General features: G+C 40.8%; 1 pseudogene; it reads right to left on the bottom strand.

Annotated features, from left to right (window-relative positions):
• Positions 1 to 5321: 5321 nt before the first annotated feature.
• Positions 5322 to 6088, bottom strand: LOC140942213 (uncharacterized; annotated as a pseudogene).
• Between the last annotated feature and the right edge of the window lie 603 nt (positions 6089 to 6691).

Raw genomic sequence — 6691 nt, 5'->3', positions numbered from 1 at the left:
ATGTTCTGGAAGATTCTCTGCACATCACAAGGTTTGGAGATCAAAAACATGTCTTCAATTAAAGGGATGACATCTCAAGAAGAGGAAGGATTATGGTCCCCTGTTGCTGATTTCAGGCATTTCAGGTATCAGTTTTATCATTTTTGTAATATAAGACTACCACATTTTGTTTAGGATTTTTCCAGAGCTCGATTTTCCAAATCCCACGCTTTCCCCCTTAAAAAGAATTATCTTTTCAGGGTCCTTCATTAAATGTGATCTATCCATCCCAGTCATTTTGCTCATCCAATTATTCATCCTAGTTAACCCAATAGTCCCAATCATTTTAGTCATTCAAGTCACCCTAGTCACTCCTGTCATCCTAGTTACCTAGTCATCCCAGTCATCCTACTCAGTCTAGTCTCACCTGTCATCCCTGTCATCCTAGTTAATGCAGTCAACCCATTCATCCCAGTCATCCAGGGTACCCCTGTCATTTTAGTCATTCTAGTTATCCCACCCATCCTAGTCGTCTTAGTCAAAGAAGTTACCACTTTCATGTCTGTTACCCTAGTCATCCCAATCTCTGAAGTCATTGTAGTTGCCAGTCATCTCAGTTATCCTATTCAACTCAGTCATCGTAGTCCCCTAGTCAAGCCAGTCATACCAGTCACCCTAGTCATCCTAGTCATCACTGTCATTCTAGGCATCCCTGTTATCCCATTCATCTTTGTCAACCCAGTAATTCAAATCTTCCTTTTCATCTCAATCATCCCTTTCACCCCTTACCCATCACAGTAAACCAAGTCATCCTATTCATCCAAGTCAGCCAGTTGTCCTAATCATGCCAGTCATCCTAGTCATCACAGTCATCCCAGCCATCCAAGTCATCTCATTAATAGTCATCCTATTCATCTTAATCATGCAAGTCATTCCAGTCATCCAAATCATCCCAGTCATCCCAGTCACCCATGTTATTCCTGTCATCCTGGAGACCCTAGACACCCAAGTCATCTTAGTGTCCCACTCATTCCCTTCATCCCAGTCATCTTAATCACCCCAGGGATCCCAGTCATCTTAGTTATTCCCTTTATCCTTGTCATCCTAGCTATCCTAGTCATACCCAGTCATTCTAGGCATCTGAATCGTTTCAGTCTTGCAGCCATCCTAGACAACCTATTCATCCCAGTCATATCAGACACCCTTGTCATCCCAGTCATCCTCTCATCATAGTTCTTCTAGTCATCCCAGTCATCCTGGTTATCTCAGTTATCCCAGTCACTATATTCATCCAAGTCATCCTAGTATCCCCAGTTAGGCAGTTAGTTAGGCAGTTAGGCAAATTCATTTAGTTTGGCAGAGAACAAAAAAACAAAAACAAAAACCGAAGAATATTGACCATTTCAACAGATTGGACTTCATGCATTAGTCAACCAAAAACACCAGTAAAACGACAAACATATACCAAAATACAGTGGAGTACATTGCAGGTAAGTCTTTTGTATTCATTTCATTTAAGAAAAAGTGAGGTTTAGCGTTATTTAGCGTTCGCAGATCTCAGTAATATATTTCTCATACAAAGTCTCTTATATTTTCAACGGTCGCCCGTAAGGCGACACCGGCGCTTCAGCTATGGTATGTAAATTAGATTACACCCTTCCCTCGCAACGTGAGTTTGGGCCGCCTGTGTACAGACAAGGTCAACGGGTCACGCGTCCAGCCGGCTCTTTTCGGGGAGGATCAAAGACCGGACCCGGGAGACGGCGGAAATCGAGCCTACTGTCTGACATACAAACTGAACAACTGAGTGACTGACTGAAAAGCTGACTAATTTACTTACTAACTAATCAGCTGACTAAATAACTGAGCAACTCAGTAACTGGCTAACGGTCTAACTGACTGACTGACTAACTCAGCAAATTAGTTACTGGCTAACTGTCTAACTTACTGAATGCCTTAGTAACTGAGTTACTAGCTGATTGCTTAACTGTTTAACTGACTGGCTGACGGAATGGCTGACTGAATAACTGACAGAATGACTGACTGATTGAACACCATACCAAGTGTTTGACTAACTTCAAGCAATAAACCAACTGGCTGACCGAGCTGAAAAAGCCACTGAAAGGCTGCCTGGCTACTCCTGACTGACAGACTGACTAACTGACTGACTGATCAACTGACTGAGTGACTGACTGTGTAAGGAGGGGAGGGGACTGTTATCAAGGCAGGAGTGCCGTTTGCTAGTACAGTCAAGGGGTGTGTGTTTTTAATTTATTATACAGTACCGTTCAAAAGTAAGTTGACACTCGATTCTCGATTGTTGCGTCTCTATTCCCGATTCCTGCAAGACTTATCAAACTGGAACGGCCTTTGTTTACAAACGATTATAAAGGGTTTTTGTTTCGAGTAATTTGCTCTCTACTCTCGATACTCAATTGCTGCGAGAATCTACAATCTTTGTTCAAGTTTTGTGCAATCTTCTAACTTCGCTCACGTCAAAAAAAATCTCTCTAATCTATAAAATAACAAACTCTACTCAGCGTTTGATTCTTGCGAGAAATTCCTGAACTATGCAGATTATACAGTAGCAGTTTACATTTGCATTCGCTCACACGGCAAGGGTGACGCTTTGCGTCGAATTCTTAAAAATGTTCGAACAGCATTTTGCATCATTTAAATGGCAGAAGTTGTCAGTAATTTTCCGTGGGATGCCTGTGGCACATCACGTAAAAACGAGCAATTGCACAGCCCGCCAATAGGATTGCGGAAAATCTCTATCGATTATTTCTTCTTCCAAGCTGACCAATGGGATTGTACAAAATCTTTATCGATTTTCAATCAATTTGCTTCCTCCGAACGTTTCGGAACGTGCCGAATTTGTCCCTTGTCAGTTTCCCACTCGAAGGTTAGGACGCCTTGTTAACCAGCGAAATCCTTCGGGATACTGGCAAGTCACTGGAAGCGACCTAGCAGACCTAGGCCAAATTATTTCTTATTTGGGGTTTTTCCCATCATGATTCTTTTCAGGTTAGGTCTAGCTTTTTCTTAAGGTTTTTGTAGCGTCTGGTTGTAGGGACGTGATTTCGCATGGTTTTTTTGGTCGGAGTTCGTCAGTTTTTTTCCGAGCAGAGCTAGAGTTCAGTTTTTTCTTTCCTTATCGAAAAGACCTTGACGATGGGAGGTTAAATCGCGTAAATTTCAACTCGTACCCTTGACGATTGGCGGTGAAATCGCGGAAATATTGTCCTCGTCGATCGATGACTCGCTTTCGACATGAATTGGACTTTTGGATGGGACACGGATCCGGACCTTAGTGAACTTATCATACCTAAGAATCATGAAAAACCGTTGGAACTTTTTTAACTTTGAGACCTTGGAAACACATTGCAATTTAGTTTTTAACCGGATCAAGAGCTTCTTGGAATATTAACTTTCATCTCGGATTAAAACATTGGAACTTTATTAACTATATCTTTCCAATTTCCTTTATTTTACCAAATTCAGATAGAACGCAATGATGCTTCCATAGACCAATGCATCCCACGGGAACGACTTAATGCGTCTTGTTATCTGTAAAATCCAAAATACATGTAAAGGAAGCTTGTGTAAATAAATGTTAAATACGCGACGGTGTGTAAACAAAGTCTCATGGCGCTTCTCGTTGCTTTCGAATTTTACTCGCCGATATTTATTCGATTGCCTGTTTGTGAATGGCTATCGGCATTATCGCAGTTGATTATCGGTGTCTACAGTCTGAGGGTGTCTCTTTTTCGCTGGTAACTTTACTTTGTAATTTGACCTCTTGACTAGAATTGCTGTTTTCGCGATATGCGATAGCATCTCCCTTTGATATTTCACCCTTTGTTTTTTATGAGACGTGATTGCCTACATAAAAGTTTCAAAAATTCCAGAAACGTCCAGGAGCTTTGAAAACAATATTTTGTCTCGTGCAATACAATCCAATTTTGAAGTTAACATCGTGCAAGTTTTCATCACGGTAGTTGCAGAAAGTTCACGCGTATCATGTTCCATCGCGGAGGAAACAAGAGAGACTTACGAGAGATTATCTCAAAGGCCTCAAACTTTAAAGAACGCGCTAAATTACCTAGTAGAGTTAAAACCATGTTTCACGAAAGTTTTCAAGGATCACGAAAGCAATTTCAGAGCAAGAGATTAGTCATGTTACGGACGGACGTGTATGTTACAGCTGATCTTTATCAAGCCAAGCGACGTTACAAAATAAACATGCTAATGCTTGTACCGGGGAGGGGAGCAGAACTCCCATATGAAAGGGGCGGGGATGCTCGTCGTCTCGCTTAGGGTTGTAAATTTCTGATTTTGGTCTCACTTAGGGTGTTCTGAGCAAAACGTCATTATATTAAGCCGTAAAGGTCTCTTTTAGGGTTACACGCGAAGATATACATTTAATAGTCAGTTCGTTTTATTTACTCAATTCATGTAATCAAAGTTTTCTTTAACATCAATAATTAAAGAACATTGCAACAAAATGGTCTCTTTTAGGGGTTAAAAAAAGGTTGGTCCACCCCCAGGTTGGTCTCCGTTAGGGGTTTTTTAAAATTTCCGACGAGCATCCCCGCTCCTTTCATATGTGAGTCCCCCGGGTAAAAAATATACATGTTGCGTGACATTGCGCTACATCTCTTGCAGCGTGACGCGTCACAAAAAATAGCAAAAACCCTGTCAGGGAGGCAGCTCTGGTGGCCATTTTTTTCCCATTTAACCTCTGGGATAGAGGTAACCGTTTAACCTCTGGTGCCGAGGTTCCCATTTAACCTCTGGGACCGAGTTAATAGTTCGAGCACCTCCCTGCACTTGCTGGGCCGGAGTTTGGTGACCGTCAGCAAGCTGGACAGTCCCCCCCGGTAAGTCAATCTTCCGCACGGATTAGTCAAGCAGGCTTCAGAGAGTTGGCCATCTCTCACCGCCCTATAACCCCACCGGAAAAATCAAACCTAACTTTGCCTCAGAAAATCGACCTATATATTTAGATCGAAAACTCATTTCGCTCACTTATGGTACGGTTCTTCACAGACGCATGCGCTTTGGGCCCCAAAATTGTTTGGACTTTTCGTTGATTCATACACAACATCCCCATTCACTCAGGCTATCATTTGTAAAAGTTGTTTTTTCTTCAAAATCTCGGCTAGCCCAGCTTTCCACAAACTCCTGTTAATAATAATATTTATTGAGATGACTTTTTCATCTAAAATATGGTTTTCAAAAAGGATCTCATAAAATTAAAAAAAGAAAATACAGAACACACAATTCGCAAAGACATTAAAAAGCTAAAATATGTAAAAACTATTAACATGTACAAGATATTAACTCACATTCATTGAAATTACAAATTTAATAAGATTACGTTTAAAAATATTCAGATTCACGGATTGTCTGATTGCCTGGCTAAAGGAGTTAAAATCCTTGATGGCATGAAATGCAGTGCGTTGTTTGCCCCAATTCCTCTTGGCACTTGGAAGTCTGAGATTCAGCTTAGTTCTGGTATTATAATCCTGTTGTTCTTGCTGTCTTATGAAGTTCATATCATGCTCAACAAGTCCATTTAAACACTTATACACATAACTACATCTTCTCTGAAAATGCCCTTTTTCTAATGGAACCCACTTATGAGTGGCAAGTGCATGCGTAGCAGATGAATAAAGAGGTCTGTCTAAAATTATTTTAGCCGCTTTAGTCTGCAAGACTTGCAAACTGGTCATTAAGGTTACATTATGCTTGTCTCCCCAAACAAGGTCTGCAGAATCAAATAAAGGCACGACAAGACTATTCTAAAAAAGAAGGAGTGCACTAAAAGGTAGTAAGTGCTTAATGCGATTAAGGAGACCAAGCCTTTGATTAGTTTTGCCAGCAATGTATTCAACATGATTTGTCCATGTAAAATCAGATGATATAACAATTCCAAGGTATTTGAAGCTGTTGACATTTTTTACATTGTGGTCGAAGATTAATACTATTACAGCCATTTTTCTTTCCAATTTCCTATTACTACCTACAAGCATACATTTGGTTTTCTCGAGATTCACAGTTAGCTTGTGATTGTTTAGCCATTCCGCTACGGCCAACAAGTCGCGATCTAGATTATCACTGAGCTCCTGTGAAGATGAGCTGTAAAAGTAAATCACGGTGTCGTCTGCATAGAGGGATGCATTACAACAAACCATATGCCTATAGCTTAGACAACAAGATCTGATGTTCCACCTTGTCAAAAGCTTTTGTTAGGTCCAAAAACACGGCTCCACATAGTGTACCCTGTTCCACATTGAGAAGGACTTCATCAGCAAAGGATGTCACAGCAGATTTAGTGGACAGTCCCTTCCGAAATCCAAACTGTTTTCCTGAGAGGCGTTTATTGGCAACCAGGAAGTGGTATAACTGTGTATGTACAGCTTTCTCAAGAATCTTGCTGAGTGTAGGCAGAATAGACATAGGTCGATAGTTTGATGCATTTGTCCTGTTCCCTGAGTTAAACAGGGCTCTATTTTAAAACATTTCTGCAATTTAGGAAATTTACCAGTTTTATTTGATAGATTCAGTAACTTAGTAACAGATAGTGCAATCGTATGAGCAGAATTTTTGAGCAAACTTGCGCTAATTTTGTCCAAGCCGATCGCCTTGTTTGTCTTCAGAGTGAGGTGCTGCTGAAGCACAAATGATTCCTCTAGTTCAGCCAACT

The sequence above is a fragment of the Porites lutea genome, chromosome 6 (genome assembly GCF_958299795.1).
Source record: "Porites lutea chromosome 6, jaPorLute2.1, whole genome shotgun sequence".
Taxonomy (NCBI): domain Eukaryota; kingdom Metazoa; phylum Cnidaria; class Anthozoa; order Scleractinia; family Poritidae; genus Porites; species Porites lutea.
This window is presented reverse-complemented; position numbering and strand designations above follow the sequence as displayed.